The sequence below is a fragment of the Lagenorhynchus albirostris genome, chromosome 4, assembly GCF_949774975.1.
Source record: "Lagenorhynchus albirostris chromosome 4, mLagAlb1.1, whole genome shotgun sequence".
Classification (NCBI taxonomy): domain Eukaryota; kingdom Metazoa; phylum Chordata; class Mammalia; order Artiodactyla; family Delphinidae; genus Lagenorhynchus; species Lagenorhynchus albirostris.
Genome location: NC_083098.1, coordinates 34,151,831 through 34,170,606, shown reverse-complemented (window position 1 = coordinate 34,170,606; position 18,776 = coordinate 34,151,831). Strand labels below are relative to the sequence as shown.

Here is an 18,776-nt window from a genome sequence, read left to right as displayed (position 1 = left end):
CCCTCTAAAATGACTTGCCTTTATGTTGGATTACATAAAGTTACTTTCATTTTATTTACACCCAGACTTCACCTGTAAAGAATGTGAGCAGAATAGAAATTGGATCACACAGAATTAATACGGAAAATAAATTCAATAACTTTTTTCCTTAAAGATGAATTAAAAATCTTTGAAATTGTTTTCATCCACATAAGAGTTTAAATCAGAAATCACTGTAATTTTAATGTTCAACTGGTTTAACTTTCAAAAAGAATAAACCAGGATATGCGTCCTCTGGTCATAATTATTTCACATTTTAACACGTGTCTCGCACTTTCTCTTTTCCCATCTTCATTCTTTTACCTCTCTTATTTAATTCCTGAAGGGATGGTTCTGATATTTTTTCATGGTATCCTCTAAGGGCACTATTCCCACTGGAGGACAGATGGCATCCAGAAAATCAGGGTCCTAAGTGTGTTCTGGAACCTGGGAATGCAGGCTCGCAGCACAAAAGTGGGCTCAGGGCCCTTAGATCACTGGCCTCATCCTCTAGGGACTTGCCTCCCAAAGAACAGTAAGTAACCAAACCAGCCAGGCAAGAACCTCCAGTGCCAGGCCAGACCCAGCAACAGGGAAGCCACTGGAGAGCGACCCTGGCGCTGGGCCCAGAGGTTTAGCCAGACTTAGACACCCTCAGCATCAGTATTAGATTTCCTACACTCAGTCCTATATCACCAAGAATATTGTCACAACTTACTTTGTGATTCTAAGTATATTGGTTAAACTTTTCATGCCCTGGTCCGCTCATGTACAGAAGCGGTGACTGGCGATGATGACTCTCCTGAAATTTCTGGAATTCAATGTAGCAATAGCTCTAGACAGTCCTGCACACCTCACCACCAAGTCAAGTATAAGATGACAAATCTAAACTCTGTTTCCTCAGACTATGGTTCCTCCTGCATTTGTGTTTCCTTTTGTTGAAAGGGAGCAGATTTTCTTATATGTCTTTTATGGCTATACCATTTGCTTTTCAAGTAACAATTTCTGATTTTTGTCCTTTAAAAAAATAATAAAGTGAGGCCTCCAATGTAGAATATCTAGCAGAGGTTTATTCTTTTTTCAGAATTACAAATTAAGGAAGAATAACTACAGAAAGAGTGATTATTGATATTGTAAAAAAGATGTATTGCCAAGGAGCTATTTTAATAAATGTACTTGACCAAAAATGTGACTTTTTAAAACTCATTTCAGGGGCTTCCCTGGTGGCGCAGTGGTTGAGAATCCACCTGCCAATGCAGAGGACACGTGATCTCGTTCCCTGGTCCGGGAAGATCCCACATGCCGCAGAGCAACAAAGCCCATGTGCCACAACTACTGAGCCTGTGCTCTAGAGCCAGTGAACCACAACTACTGAGCACATGTGCCTAGAGCCTGTGCTCCACAACGAGAGAAGCCACCGCAATGAGAAACCCACGCACTGCAACAAAGAGTAGTCCCCGCTCACCGCAACTACAGAAAGCCCGCGCGCAGCAACAAAGACCCAACACAGCCAAAAATAAATAAATTAAATAAATAAATAAATAAAATTCATTTCAGCAATATTATCTAGAAATGTATCATCCTTGATTAAAACAGTAGTCATAAATCTTCCAAGTTCATGGTGGGCATTCAATAAAAACTCCTACTTACAATTTTATCTTAACCATTGTATTTAAAATTTTAATTATAAGTTACTCATATTTGGATTAGTTAAGAATCTTAAATCCCTTGGCTAGTATTTCAAAATTATTCCTGTGTTTAAGATTGTATTGCCTTGGGTAAAGGGTCATCTTTTTGAGTGACCTTAAAAGTCCCTTTGATTCTAAACTTCCATACTTCTTTGAGAAAAACAAAAGTAGTACATTTTAGTATTCTCCCGCTAGCCAAATGTCAAATTTATAAAGCAAGTCTTAATGCTAATAAAATAGTAGCATAATTTACATTTTATTTAACTATTTTAAAATTACAGATTATATATCAAAAAATTATTTATATAAGTAAAATATTCCCAAATAGATTAGAAGAAATGTGCTGAGTCATAATATCTGTGTATTCCTGAAGTCACATACATTTGTTCCTCCCAAATAAGTAAAAACCAAGGGGTAGGCTGAGTCAGCACACTCCAAGTAGAAACGGTACGGGGCAGTTGTTAAGAATGTCTACTCTGTAACCAAGTTGCCTGAGTTCAAATTCTGACTCTTTTACTTAGCTCTGTGACCTTGGGTAATTTACTTAACCGCTCTGGTCTCAGTTACCTGCTCTTTAAAATGAGTATGATGATAAATATGACGCCTACCTCCCAAGGTTGTTGTAAGGATTAAAGAATGAACATGCATATATTATTAATTTAAGAACAATACCTAGTTCTTATTCAAGAAATGATGGCTACATAATAGATTTCATTCTGGAACACATTTAGCAATCTGCGGATTATCCATAGCTCTCATGTACATTTGCAAGAGGCGGCAAAGATCCACACAGTAGTAAGAAAGTCTGTGAATGGGGATGGGAGAATTCTAATCTCTAACCTACCTCCATAAGGATTTGCTGAATATTTCATCTCAGGTTCTATGTGGGCTCAGAAATACAACAGTGAATGAGGTGCTGTCTCTTCCCTAATGGAACATAGAACCTGGCCAGGAGGAGACAGGCCTAAATAAACTTACATAATTCAGTGTGATGTGCTGAAACGGAAGCAGGTACTACAGGTTCTGGGAAATGGATGAAGGAGCAATTCATTCTAACTGGGGCAGGGAAAGTGGGAGCTGGGATAACAGCGAAGTGGTACCGTGAGGAGTTTGTTAGGCACACACAGTAGAGGTAAGTTAATGCCAAACGGCCAGGCAGGCTAAGGAAACATGAATAAAGGCAAGATGTTTTAAAAGTGTTTGGTAGGTTTTACCAAGAGCAATAATGCAGCTCAACCAGAATGTAAGGTGTATGCTTCTCTAACAGCAGAGGCTAGAGCCCCACCCAGGAGGTTTGAGGGGGCCGTGGAGGCCCCCTAGACCACGCCAGGAGCTCAGACTTTATTCTGCAGGCAGTAGGGAGCTGTGAGAGGCTTTCAAAAAGGGGAAAGAGAAGGTCTGGGTTGGAGGGAGAAGGGAGAGAAGCTGGAATCAGAAGGCCATTTAGCAGTCCAGGGAAGAGAGCTAGAATAAGGGGAAGGAGATGGAGGGGCAGGGGAAAAGCTGAAAGGTATTTGTGGAGATAGACTGACAAGGTTTGGTGACCATGAGGTAGTGCTGGTGGCCAGAGTGCTCAGAGGAATACGGGGACCCGGGAGGACTCTGAAGTTTCTTGCTGGAACAAGTAGACAAGAGTGAAACCCTTCACGGAGAGGAAGAAGGGAGAAGCAGGAATAGGTTTGTGGGAGGAAGAAAATGAGTTCAGCTTGGGGTCTGTTGTTTCCAGAGTCTACAGCTTTTCAAGTGGGGACATTCATAGGCAGATAAATGGTGAAGCAAGATCTATGGAGAAGAGTCTAGCCAAGAGAAAGAGCTATGGGAGTCGGAAGCATGCGGGTAGCAGGTGAAGTCTTTGGAGGAGGGGGAGCTGCCAGGGGAGGCACTCGGCATGGAGGAGGGGCGGCCAGGACAGAGCTCTGCAGAAAGGGAAGGGGCACTGAGGCATCGCCAAGGTGCCTGAAGCAGGAGGAGAGGCTGAAGAAAGGCGCGGAGGAGGGCGGGCTCAGAAGTGTCCAGGGCAGACAAGCTAGCAAGGGGGTCAAGGGGCCCTTGGATGAGGCAATAAGGAAGGCCCTAGTGCTGGGAAGGGGGCCAGACAGCTGCGGGTGGAGGCAGTAGGGTTAGGCAAGGGGGAGGGCCAGGCGAAAAACGGAGATGATTATTTCCAAAAATTCTGCAGTGAAGAAAAGGAAAAAAGGATCAAATGGAAGGTTTCTTGTTGTTTGTTTCTTTCTGTTTGTTTTAAGGGGGAACACATGAGGATATCTGTACATAAAAGGAAGGGAAATCAGGGGAGAGGAAAAATGTATAGCTGATGGAAGTCAGTCCCAGAGAAAGTGGGACTCTGTGGGACCAAAGCTCCAGGTAGGAGGAGACTTAGAGCTGGTGATGAGTAAGGATTGCTATTCCCCTGAGTCAGGAGAGCAGGAAGAAGATAAGAAACGGAGATTTGGAAACATCTGGAAGTGGAAGCAAAAAGACGACATTGCCCTCACCCACTCACTCTAGTTTGTGCTGTAGACTCTGAAGAAGGAAACTGCCAAACCCAACCCGCTGGCAAAGTCTGAATAGATGCCTCAAGATTTCATGCAACAAGGGAACTCATGCCAGTTGATGGGTGTATAATAAGCTGACACAGTGACAGCAGGCCATTTGCTTATGGCACAGATCTTAATGAAAAATGAGAGAGTTCTGAGTTCCATTCCTATTCAGAGCATTTGTTTACAGTAAATTTTACAAGCATGTTCCCAGGAACTTGATCTTTTTTCTCCCAATTTGTCAAGTAACACTAAGCTCTTCCTTAGTGATGTCAATCTCTAGTATTAAATTAGAGGTGTGGTGGGGTGCTGATGAGGGAATCCTAGTCATGATGGACACTAAGGAAAATTAGAATCATCAGGATAATTCATTAAAATTCTTACACACATTTTTATTATGTCAAATCGCTTCAAAATTATCACCAAACTATTTACTACAAAACAGAAAATATTTATAGTTAAGTTAAAAGTGGTTTGTCCCCTGGACTAAAATGCAAAAATAATTTTATGGCCAACCTTGAACTTAATTTGAGTTCAAAGTATTAGGTCACTATACTATTAACTTTCATCAAACTCTTTCCTACTGAGAAGGATAAAATATTCAAATATTTTCTATTTTCTCAAAATCAGTGTGAGGATACTACGAATGTGTTAAAATTGTATAAGTAATTGATAGACTGCTTCTTTGAACCTTAACTTAATCTGTACACTTATGCATGAAGATTATTTAGAATAGGTAATAAGATGTTTAAACAACAAGGAAGAGGAAGATACTCTTTAAACAAATCACAAGATTAGCCGAGCTTGGATTTGGGTATTAGAGAGAGATACGCTAAAAGTGAATATATTATTAAACAAATCACAGTTTATTAAGATTTTAAAGTGTATGCTTTACAGAATAAAAGAACACCTTTATCAAATGCCTAGAGAATATATCTATCAGTCTTCTTGTCTGTCTCATATGTTAAATCTTTATTGTTTATAGTTCTGTGTTAAAAATCACCTACTCTCTTCTGCTTTCCAGTGACCACATTATTAATGCTGGTATTCAATCCACTCAAGTGGGTGGATACTTATAATGCGTATTTTCTACATCCTTTTACCTTGGATTCAATTTTTCACTTGTACTAAGAAACAATAAGTTTCCCAATGCCAAAACTCTTTATCCATCTACTAATGACTTTAAATCAGGAACACATTTTATCTGAAAGTCCAGTACCATTTGTCCAAGTGCTTTGCCCTCTTGAACAAAACAAACAGAAATGTACTGAATGTTCAGAGGATTCTATTATAGTTACTAATTTTCATGTCACACATTTTTAAAAACTGACCTCTATTTAAATGATTTGGATAAATAAGATTTTATTTGATATAATGACAATTAAGAAATTTTAAAAACACATACTAAGGGAACACAGTTACAAATAAAATATATTACTTGGTAGATGAATTCTAGGTTAAGCACTAATGAAAAAAGTATGACAGTAGAACTACAGAGAAGCTGAACTGAGGATAATTTATGTAGTTCTGGCCTTTTAAAGTTTGGATTGAATAAAATTATTTCTATGACTTCTTATGTATTTTAATTTGAGATATTAAGTACATGATGTGGAAAGAAATATAAAAGAGATACAGAGGAGGATAAAGATCATTCAATTTTTAAAATTTCGTTTCAGGACAGTTCTACTGAGAATATTTTTCCTATATTCGATGCCTCAGAATCACTTTAGGAGCTATTTACAAAGCAGGTTCCTGAGCCCCACATCAAGAGCTTCCAAGTGAGTAGGTCTGGGGTGGAGCTAGGAATCTTCATTCTAACAAGCACCCCAGGTGATTCTGAGGCAGCGAGTCCTCACACTTTGGGAATCACTGAAGCTTGTTTTTCTTCCTTACAATTCTTCCAAACCTTGGATCATTGCTGAGAGGTCATGGGGCCAGGTGAGGTTGACAGTGGAGTCCAAATGGTAAGGAACCCCCACACACATATGTGAGAACCTAAGAGATACGCCCACTAAAAAGGTATTGTAACAATACATTTATTAAAAATTACACAGCCACCACCAGTTGTCAATAATAAGTAAGAAGATCTATCCATAGCAAAGTTTCAAAATAATGGCAAAATTTAAGGCTAAGTGATACACTGGACTGAGTTAAAGTTACAGACTTTTGTTCCTTCCTGGGATGACCCAGGCATATTTGAACCCAAAGCCATAGTATCTGGCATCAGCTTATTCTGCACCATGGTTATAAGATAACAATTTTCTTTACCTCAAATAATGGCTCTTCTTAACCTATAGAATACTAAATACTCTTCAGTTTCAAGATTAAGTCATATATTAACTATTTTCTTAAACGTCGAGATAAGCTAAGTTTTTTCTCTTGTTATATGGTCTTCAAATCCCCTAAAGTGACCCTCACTAAAATGAAAACAATTAGGTTTCACTAAGAGGTTATCTAAAAAAACTTCACTCCTGTTTTATTCCTCATTCTGAACTGAGAGCTCTGTCGTATTAGTGTATATGTTTCATAGAATGTTGTTGATACAGGCTGGCGTCAACAACACATGGGAAAATACGCAAAAGAGAAAGTGCTCACTGTTTAGATGCTTACCTGTGAGTCAGTTCTCAGTGAGGCAGTGCCTCCACCACCAAGGCGATTTTTCAAAACAAAGTTTAATGCATATGTTCCTGGCAATTCATATCTATGGAGTTAAAAAAAGAAAAGATGAATTATAACAAATTTTACCAAATACAAGAACTGCTGAAGGAATTATCCATCTCCCAAGGAAACCCTACAAGTCAGCCTTTGGATAGCCGTGAAAAATTAAGGTTGGAGACTTAAATGTAAATATGAATGTAAACAGATATTTTACTCAAGAATGCAATGAGGCTAATCACCCAGGATATTTTCATTCAAAAAAGAAAGGCACTTGGTAAATGGGAAGAGAAAAGCATTTTTTTCTTTTAACTTTTACCTAATTACAAACTTCTAGAACAGTTGCAAAAATACGAATTCCCTATATTTTTCACTCAGATTTTCCGAATCTTGCTTTATCCTTTCTTTTTCTTTCTTTCTGTGCACACACACACACATACACACACACATTCATAAACAAATATGTACTATTTTTTTCTGAATTGTTTGAGAATAAGCTGTAAGTATGATGCCCCTTTACCCCCAAATCCTTCAATGTGTTTCCTAAAAGTAAAGACATTCTCTTCTATATCACAGTATAATTATCAAAATCAGAAAATTAACATTGCTACAATTATCTAAACTACAGATTTATTCAGAATTTGCCAATTGCCCCAGTAAAGTCTGTTACAGTGAAATAAAGTTCTAAATCATACATTGCAGTCAACCCAATGTCTTCTTTAATCTAGAACAGTTCCTCAGTCTCTTTCCTTCTCGACACTGACATTTTTAAGGAATACAGGCCTGCTATATCCACCAAACTGTATTTGATGTTTCCTCATGATTAGATTCAGGTTCTGCATTTATGGCAGGAATGCACAAGAGCGATGATGTTTCCCTTCTCATATCAGTATGCATGTGATGTTGATCTGTCCCATTATTAGTGAGAATGAAAAAAGAAGTGCCTGACATCTGGGATCTGAGGATGCCACCAGCTAGGCCTTGGTGTTGCTAGGAGCTGGGCTGGCACTCATAGCTGGGCCTTGGTGTTCTATCGCACATAAACTATTTCCCGAAATGTCAATATTAGCCAAGACCACTCTGTGACATTGTGACAAGACCCTTCCATTATCATGCCTGCACACAGACTAAATAATGAATATTGTCATCATTATACAAATGGCCAAACATCCCTCTATCCTAGCTGATATGTGCACCTGTGATTTCTTCATCAATTATAGCTCTAGTTTCAGTCTAGCCTTCCTTCCTCCTGTATAAGATTTAATGAGATACCCAAGACAGAATTACCCCCGCTTCCTGACAGTTTCCAATCCCCAGGCACTTCCTTAACCCTTCTCCCAAGGGTTGACTTAACAAGCCCACATCCTGAGTCCTTATTCACACCCTCTTACTGAGAGGCCCCAGGGTTTCCCACGCGTGCATTTGCCCTCACTGCTTGTTCAATTACAGGAGTGTTCCTGGCAGTCTTAGACTGCAAGGCACTGACACTAGTGATGATAACTTTGATCAAATGGTTAAAGGATGTCTGCCTGGTTTATCCATTGTAAGTAACTATTTTCCTTTTATAATTAACATGTATCTTATAGGGGGATAGTTTGAGACTATGTATATATCCTGGTAATAATATCCAACTTTGTTTCATAGTTTTTGCATCCACTGATGATTCTTGCCTGAATCAATTATCACTAAGGTGTTTGCCTGTGATATTGTGATTTATAATGTTATCCAACTCAGGTTTGGCTCCTTGCCACTTGAGAGATGAGTGTCGGTTGGGAAGGAAAAGTTACTTTATTCAGGAAGCCAGCAAGCTGGGGAGAAGGTGGACGCATGTCCACCAACTCCAAAGATTCTACTTGAACGTTAAAGTTTTTAAAGGGAGAATCATTTGGGGAAGGGGTCAGAGTTGTTATCGTCCACTGTGCGCAGACTTACTTTGATTGGTTGGTGGTAACAGGGCAGTGCTTCAGGTATCTTGTGCCCAGCCTGAAGTTACCATCCTCCATCTGGATGGGGGCCTTAGTTCCTACAGAAGAACTCAAAGGTTTTGTTATGTATATTTCTTGAGGAGGAACCAGGACCCTGCCCCAAGGCTGCACTATTGTTTCCTGACTCTCCTCCTTTGTTTCTGCATCCCCTCCCTTCCCTGATAAGCAACAGTTTGAATCTGCCCTTTGGAACTCAGGGAAGGTCAAGGAGGTTGAATGAAGCCTATTTCCTACAAGCAAGAAACAGAAGACACAGAAAGGATTTGTACCTGGGAGAGCCCTACAGGATTCTGCTCTGTTTCAGTAAGAAATATATATTTGGTCTTCCTCCCCATTTCAGGCACAAAGCTTCTAAAACACTTGGAATTTCTTAAGAAGTGCTGAGAGGGATCAAGGTGTCTTTTGTTATGTTAATAAGGTGACTTTTGGAATGTTCCTAGATCACCTAAGGATGGGGGTTGTTCACTAAAGGAAATAACCACATGATTAGAGAGTTGAAACTTTCAGTCCCATCTCCCTGACCTTCAGGGATTGGAGAGGGGTTGGTTGGACATGGTATCAACTGCCAAATGGCCAATGATTTAATCAACATGCCTATGTAATGAAGCCTCCTTAAAAACTCAAAAGGACAGGGTTCAAGAGAGCTTCCAGGTTGGTGAACACATGGAGATGTGGGGAGAATGGACACCTGGAAAGGGCAGGGAAGCTCTGTGACCCTTCCCCTATGTATCTCTCCCATCTGGCTGTTCCCAAGTTGGATCCTTTTATAATAAATCAGTAATCTAGTGAGTAAATGGGTTTCATGAGTTCTGTGAGCTGCTGTAACAAATTAATTGAACTCAGTGAGGGGGTTATGGGAACCTTTGATTTATAGCCAGTTGGTCAGAAGCACAGGTGAAAATCTGGACTTGTGACTGGAGTCTGAAGGGGTGGGGGGGATAGTGTCGGAACTAAGTCAAACTGTAGGACACTCAGTTGTCCAGAGAATTGGTGGTGGTGTGGGAACACCCTCCCAAGTTGAAATTGGGTCCAGGAACCCAAAATAGTGTCGAATAGTAATATTACTATTTTCATCATTCTTTCTACAGTAAGGAGTTAGATTTCTGTCATAAGGGAAAGCTTTCCATTCTCCCCTACATATTAATGTTGTTTTCAACTTCATTGTATTTTTATTTTATTCAATGGATTACAATCCATAAACATTTAATTTATTTTGATGGTCAAATTATTGCAAGTTTGTCTTGTGGGAGCTCCTTCATAATGGCCCGGGTCTTCTTTTGCTTTGTCTCTGTCATTCTTTGAGCATTTCTCTACTTTCTGCCACCACAAGATGTTCCAAGCTCATCTTTTTCTTCCCCATCCCAGTCTTACAATCACCATTTCTCACAGCCCTTGTTCTACTTCTGGGTAGAATAACATTTAGAAATAAAAATTTGGACACTTGGTATGTTCATTGCTACTGGAGTGTCACTGCTTCTAGACCCTCTTGGCCCACAGAAAAAGGAAATAGCTGTATATACATACACATACATGTATACACAATATATGTATATACACACACGTACATAGGTACATGCACTCATATGTTGTACTCTACATCGATTTCCTTTCTCTTTATATATTAAAAACCATGAGTTTATCCTGATACCTCCAATCTAATCCTGCCAAGGTCCTTCTAGAGTCAGACTGCATTTTAAGTACACTCGAGCATCATGAATAAGAGTACAGAGCATGCCCTCAACAATGGCAGCTGTAATCAAGGAGGCATTTACAGGATAAGGATGCTATGGTCCTTATGGACATGAATGTCCAGTGCTGTGTTTAGCAATCCCTCTGCCTAAAGCCCTGATGAGAGTCAAGTGATAGTTTCTTCCAGCTACTGCCGTACAGTTATTCGTTAGTCTTCCCAAGTCTCAGCAATGGTAATGGTGGCCTTCATATCAGCAACGGGCTTCCATCAATCCTAAATTGATTTTTTCCCACTGTTTCATTGACAATTAGTTTGAAGAAGGCTTAGCCCATGGTAAAACTTGCATGTTAACGTATACAAAATTCTTTCCAGTTTCTTTACTACAGTTTCAGCACCAGCACTAGCACACTGCTATCAGCCTTAGAATTGAAAACTGTTTACCAGGACAAAAAGTGGGTGGTAGAAAAAAAGAAGTCTACACATAAAGCATATCTTGTGTTAATCGTGAGGCTGGTATCAGGATGAATTATTTTTCCTCTGAAATTTTTGCCTTCAAGCTTTTGATCGTGGACTAAACCAGGTACCATGAAGTATATGCTGAAGTCAGAATATCTCAAGAGACAGTTCATGAGAGGGTTCCAGGGAAGATTTATTAATGACCACAAGACAAAGTAACATTGTATCTTCTGTCCAGTGTTCATTGCACTTACAGCATGGGGAAAATATATATGTACACACACCAGGTGGAATGTGGGCTTAATGAGGAGATTGAAAATTATATGAGAACTGTTATTAATCATACTTCTATAATTACTAAAATTATATTCTCAAAAAAGTCTGCTAGTGAATTTCAGGTGATACTGAATTCTCCCCAGACTTTTTTCATTCATTTCTTGATTTACTGGACAAATATTTCTATGCAGGATATATCCTAGTCTTCCATAACAATCCAGGGCAGCGTGTGACAAGAGAATAACATAAGGTCCTTTACGAGCTCAAAGAAGGTTGAAATGTTGGCCAAAATTGATTCATATTATACAAAGCTGAATCACTTTAAGCACATCAGTGCTAGGTCAGGGCAAAGCCCCAAATCCACATGTGCCACACAAGCCATCATGCTTTATAAGCATCAATGTCCAACTAATGCAAGAGAGGTACACCTAGTTACAGAGAGGGAAACTGTGAATGAGATCAACAATTTATCTGCAAAAACAAATAAACATACTTCAGATAACTAAGAATCAAGATACTAACCTTAATATTTTAAAACTGTAAAAATATTTTACCAGAGACTTGAAAAACATAAATTCCAGAATCTTGTTCAAACTAGCACCAAACTAAGCTCATGATACCCACATTATTAAATTTTGGATCACTTTAAACATATCAGTGCTAGATCAAGGCAAAGCCTGAAACCCACATGTATCGCACATCCTGTTACCTTGGAAGCATCAATGTCCAACTCTGCAAAAAGAAATACTGCAAAGGAGAATGTCTGTCACCTGGCTGCAGAGAGGGAGACTATGGGGGCACTCCTCTGGTGAGGTAAGGGGTTGGAGCACAGGGGTCAGGAGCACAGACTGGGGAACTAGACTGCCTGGGTTTGAATCCTGGCTCAACTACTGTGATCTTTGGTAAATTGTTTCATCACTGTACTTCCCGCCCAGTATCATAAGAAGGTTGTGAGGAGGAATAAGTGAATTAATAAGCACTGAAAAAACCCTGAGTAGATCAGATAGACTTTCACTAAATAATTGATACCTGTCAATATGTGTTTATGAGGTCCTTCTACATGCAGGACATTGTGCTGGGGTTTACATGCTACTTCCTGCAAGGATCTTTAATACGGTCAATATAAAATTACCTGTTAAGCTTTAAAAAAACTGTGATTCAGAGACCATTTTATTTGTCAACTAGCTTATGTCTTGTGTATTCACTTCCACTTATCTAATCAGTAGTAAGTTGGGAACACATACTGATGCTGTATGAAGTGCTGCTACTATTGAAATGGAGGAGGACCCTCTGGGGCCTCTGGGTACCAATCCTTTCCACGTTCCCATTTCCCATTTGTAGGAAATAGGTTTCATTCAACCTCCTTGACCTTCCCTGAGTTTTAAAGGGCAGGTTCAAACAGTTGCTAATCAGGGAAGGGAGGGGATGCAAAGACAAAGGAGGAGCAGCTGAGAAACAACAGTGCAGCCCTGGGGCAGGGTCCTGGTTCCTCCACAAGGAATATACATAACAATATATTCCAGTTCTTCAGCAGAGGCTAAGGCCCTCACCCAGGTGGAGGATGGTGACTTCAGGCTGAGCACAAGATGCCGGGAGCACTGCCCTGTGTTCACACCAACCAATCAGAAGAAAGTCACACACCCTGCAGCTCTCACCCCGAAGTTTGCCTATTAAAAACTTCTCCCCGAAAACCACCTTGGAGTTCAGTGTTTTGGAGCACAAGCAACCCATTCTCCTTGCTCGGCCCTGCAGTAAACCTTTCTCTGCTCCAAACGCCAATGTTTCCATTTGTTTGGCCTCACCGTGCATCAGGCACACAAACTTGGGTTTTCTAACACCCAAGTTTGTGGGTGTTAGCGACATCTCTTGGGTCACACCCAAGAGATGTGAGGTCAACTCCGCCTTAGAGGGTCTTAAGTGGTAGTAGAGTAGATAGGACTTACAAGCAAATGATTACAAAAAGGTGGCATGTATCAAGTGATAGAAAATACATTTGTATGGGTAAAAATACACAAATGAACAGTTATTATCAGGGTCATTCTTTTTCAGTTCAGCATGATTGACTCAATTATTTTCTCTTGGATTGCTGTTTCAATTTCATATTGCTACTCAAGGCTTAATGTTTAAATGGGCCACTCCATTTCCAAAAGTTCTATTTCTCTGTGAGTTTGTTTTGTTTTAAATTCCTAAAGAGTTTCAAAGTAACTTGAATGCTGGGTCCATATGTTAATTTTTCAACTATATAGATTATTAAATTCAGTTTGTATTTCTACAACTGGAGGATGATATAGACAACTGGTAGAAAAAATGAAGAGAGCAATAGAGTGAAGAAAGATTTATAGAATAGATTTTATAAAAAGCAAGGAAATTCATGTTATGTAGCCATGAGAAAATAATCTAATGAGTTAGTGTCACTCAGCAGGGTTTGCCTGCTGATCATTTCCACAGAAAGAAGGATACAGGTGATTTGCTGTAAAGTGCATCCAGAATTATTTAAGTTAGAGATCAGAAAAATGGAAAGCATTGCAAAGTAGTGCTACTTAAGCAGCGGTCTGTGGGCAGGCAGCCCCTGCATAGCCTGGAAGCTATTAGAATTGCGTGTTCCAATCCTTGCCCCAGACCTACAGAATCAGGATGGGGGTGGGGCATGGGCAGGGCCAGCAATCTGTTTTAACAAGCCCCTAGACGATTCTGTGACACTGATGCGAGCTCAAGTCTCTTAAGGTCTTCACTAGGAAGGGTGTGTACTTTAAATACTCAGAGGGCTTTTATTCCCCCCGGAGATTGCTAACCTGAAAGCAATCTGACCAACTGAGGGGTCTCTCGGGTCCCACACCTCCACCCCAGAGCTGTGCCTGTCACTGTGAGCGCTGCTCACCAAGCCCTTCAGACTTCTCTGCCTCCCCCGACCCAACACCCCCAGACCCCCAACGTGACACAAGCAAGCTCGCCAGCACCCAGCACTCACCCTGAAAGCTCACTGCCCAGGAAAGGGTTTGGGGAAAAGCGAACGTACTGAAAAAAATGTGATAGGAGGGAAAAATGGCAAGAAGATAAAGTGGTGACCCAAATAGAGAAATAGCTCAGAAAAATGTCAGAATAAGAAATAAGTATGGGGCTCCCCTGGTGGTGCAGTGGTTAAGAATCTGCCTGCCAATGCAGGAGACACCGGTTCGAGCCCTGGAACTGGAAGATCCCACATGCCACGGGGCAACTAAGCCCATGTGCCACAACTACTGAGCCTGCGCTCTAGAGCCCGGGAGCCACAGCTACTGAGCCCGAGAGCCACCACTTCTGAGCCTGCGCGCCTAGAGCCCGTGCTCCGCAACAAGAGAAGCCACCGCAATGAGAAGCCCACATACCGCAACAAAGAGGAGCCCCCACTCACTGCAACTAGAGAAAGCCCACGCGCAGCAACGAAGACCCGACGCGGCCAAAAATAAATAAATAAAATAAATAAATTTATATAAAAAAAAGAAAGAAGTATGAACATGAGAACATAGGAAGCAAGAGAGGAGATTCTACATCAAGTCAAGGTTGGTTTCAATAAGGGGGAAAAGGAGAAGGAGGTGGGGAGTTTGTGAGAGAGTCGCTGCCAGGGTGACAGGAGTCAGCGTGTGGAAGCGCAGGTGCTCGGTAAATGGTGGACACTGTCAAGGGCTCGTCATGACCGTGACTGCGGCAAAGAGAAACAAGGTGGATGAGCAAGAGGTAAGAAACCACATGAGCTAAGCACGTTCCGGGGGGATAGAGGGCAGCCTGTTGTGAAGTACAGTGATGAACCAGATGACCTCTGCAGTCTATCACAATTAACGGTCATTATAGGACTGGTATGTTATACAGCATGTACACACACACACACACACACACACTTACTATAGTGTGTGTATATATAATTAGCTAGAAATACCTGTGGTACTTATTACTTTTTTTTTTTGCAAATTGAATAGGTACTTCTATTGGCATGTCTAGGCCATTTGCTTCAAAAAATCCTCTTTAAGTTACATGAGGATAATTTTAAAAATAAATATTTATAGAGTAGCGTTGCTACTAACAAATTCTTTAAAATTTTTGTCTTAAAATGTAACATACTTTAAATTTGACAGAAGCTCATAAAAATAGAAAAATCCTCTGTTTTGGCTTGACGCAGCATACCTAAACACAATGGGGTGCCTTCGTAGTTACTTCCTTTAATGTGCTGAGCTTGGTTTCAGTATTCATTAGAAATCAGACTTCCAGGTCAATTTCCTGTTAGTTTTGGCTAAATTATTACTGGTGAGTTATATGGAAAAATAGAATATATCAATTGATTATAGGTACTTTCTGGAAAGTATTAAATAAAAACACAAGAAAGAAAATATCTCTGCACAGAATTAGAATAGCAATGACAGATGATCAGACTGAATCTCAGAACACAGCAGTGAAAGTCAGCTCTCTCACTGACCAGTGTTAGTAATAATTGGCACCATATGGGTTTGCTCAAAGCAACTAGAAACAATTTACTTCTTCTTAGTGAAGTTACCAGATGGCCCCACGGAAAGTATACAGTATTTCTCCAATTTTATTTATACAAAAAATTAAAATCTTAAATATATTGCAACTTTCACAATTTCATCATGATTGAGCACACCTAGGAAATGATGTTACACAAAGAAAATCCCAGCCCTTTAGAAATCAATCTAAACATTAAGTTATTCAAATATATTCAAAGAGATGTTTTTTGTGGTATGTCCAAATTACTCTACTATGGTGAGTTTATTAGGAAGAATGACCAACGAAGTCTTTTGTTCTCAGCAAAATTTCAGCACTGCATGTTTGTGTGTGTGTGTGTGTTTCTGTGTGGTGAGGGAGGTGGGTGGGTTGTGGTATTGCTGGCCAGAAGGTAAGCCATGTGGTAGCCACATGCTTGCCTAGGTAACAAAATCAGAAATGGCTTTTCTAGCTGTACACATTTCCCAGAATTTGGTTCTTCAAAGTATAGATTCCAAGATTATCCAAATGCCAATAATGGCCATACTATTTTTAAATTATTGTATTCTGGACTAGTATTTAAATTCAACACCCCATGCTGTTCGTGCTCTTTAGCCCAACTGCCGACCTGATTAGGGAAAGTTGTTAATAAACACAAAGTTGGAATTACACAGGGTAATTATTTTTTCAGTCCCTAGTGCAAATGGCTCTAATCTCAGGACCTCCTACAAATAAGAAAGGGGGCAGTGTGAGAGTGTGGGGATGAACCAGTAGAAACCTTATCAACATCCTTAGAGATCAATGAATATTGGTGTGCTTAAATATTTAAGGTAAAGAGTGGGTGGGTTTAGGTGATTCCGACTTCAGGACACAGTGTGTTTTAGTAAACTGTCTCTTGCAGAAACCCCCCATGTGGGCATAAATCTACACACACAAGATTAAACTTCATTTAATGCTGAATATTTAAGAAACTATTACATTCTTAGGGAATGCACTTTATTACAATACAGAATAGTCACTGAAACAAGCTGAAGAACAATAGAATGTATAAGCCTTGCTTTTTCTGACAAAAATACCTCCATTATGATGCAAACTAATCTCCCTGGAGACAGAAGTGTTTTTCTTTAAAGGCAGAAACCTAAAAAATTTAGAAACATGAAAAATGTACATTTTCCTAAAATGCTTTTATTTTATTACATAACTATTCATAAATGTACATTCACAATGTGTGTGGAAAAAACAGTTGAATGAATCTTTCCACCTACATAAAAATAAATCTTAAAAAGTAAACCTTTAGGAACTAAAACATCTTAACATATTCCTTATAATTCCCTTCCACAAATTAAAGTTTCTAACCTTTCCTCCAATAACTTTACTTTCCATTTCCAAAAATTCATTCCCCAAATGATACAATTTAATAATTCAAAGTATTTTAAAATACCCCCCAAAAAACTGTCAAAACAGAAGTACATTTAATAATTTCCTTCCTAAAGATATTTTCTTATTGAAAAAGATATTTTCTCTTCACTACTAAATTGATAACTAAAAATCGATGAAAAAGTTATCACAAATACTTATAGGTCATCTACTATGTGCCTGGTGCCCAGAAGGAAAGAATGTAAGGACAGGGTACAGGAAGATCAAAACATACTCCCAATCCTTCAAGAAGGTGATGATCCAACAATTTTACTACAAGATGCACAGGCAAGTAAAACAAAGCAGAAAGCGATTAAACAGTACAAGGTGCAGATTGCTTCTGTCTGGGAGAATTAAGGACCATTCATAGGGGAAGGATCATTTGGGCTAGGGTTTATAAGGATAGATATCTGTATTTGGCTGTGAGAAGATGGATGGAAAAGGACAGGTTGTTAGAAACAATGAGATCCAAGACACGGAGCTGGGAAAACCCCAGTTACACTTTGGGGAAGATAAAGTCCAGGCTCTGTAGTGTGGCAAAGAGGCCCTCCATGTCCTGACCAAGGCCCCCATCCTCAGCCTCATCTGTTTCTATATCCTACATGCAAATTCCGTCTCTACTCCCTGAGCTTGGAATGCCTTTCTCTCATTTCCTCCTCCTACCCAAGCCACCTCCTTTCTTCCACCTCAGCAAATTGACACTTATTTGTTCTTCAAGGCTCAATCAAGTATCTCCCACTTTTGCTTCCACCTGCTTCCAAGCCCTTTACCTCCATACACACGAGGCTGGGATCAGTTGCCAATTCATCCTCTGGGCTCCCCCAGTCCCACATGGCCCTCATCACTCAGTAACGGAACTGACTGTTCATTGTCTGTCTCCCTCCCTGGAGCTTGTTCACTGTTGTCTTCCCAGTCTTATCACAGTGCCTGACACACAGTAGGTACACAATAACCATTTACTGGTTATTGAATGAATGGCAGAAATGACCTAGGTTGACTGAAATGTAGGGTGAATGATAAAAGAAATAAACTAAAGAAGATAGATTAGAGAAAATCATAAAAAGCAAGAATGCTATGTGTGGTAGTCAGTGTTGTTTGCCAAATATTTCCAGTTTTACCCCCTTTCAGGCATATAATTGCACTTCCTGTCCCTCTTGTGTTGGGATGGGATCATGTGACTAGTTTTGGCCACTAAGTTAAGCAGAAGTGACACGTGTCATTTCCTGGTCCAAGTATTTAATTGCCAGTACAAGACACTCCAGAGCACTCTCTTCCCTCTGGCAAGAGTCCATCAGCAAGTCCCTGAGCCACTAAAGATGAGCAGTGTCTCCCTGCTGACATGTGATGGACACACAACACAAGGAAAAATAAACATTTGTTGTTTTAACCCACTGAGATTTGTGAACTGTTTGCTAACGCAGCATTGTCTAATTTATTCTGTCCACTGCACCATGCTACAGAATCAGATGTTTGGAAAGTTTATGAGGTAAGTCACTGGGAGCCATTAAGAATTACCAGTTTTTTTTGGGGGGTGGGTGTTGGTGCAGTAAACAAGAGAATAAAGTATCAGAGCTGGATTTCATGA

The 18,776-nt window shown here is 40.0% G+C and overlaps 1 protein-coding gene across 5 annotated transcripts in view; it reads right to left on the bottom strand.

The window, feature by feature from the left end:
* LRAT (lecithin retinol acyltransferase) overlaps positions 1–18,776 on the bottom strand; it is a 41,004-nt gene that overhangs the window by 12,960 nt on the left and 9,268 nt on the right. For all 5 annotated transcript variants that reach the window (XR_009540124.1, XR_009540125.1, XM_060147154.1 and 2 more), the window contains exon 3: positions 6,854–6,944. The gene's annotated coding sequence lies outside the window, so the exon portion shown is untranslated. The remainder of the gene's footprint in view (positions 1–6,853; positions 6,945–18,776) is intronic.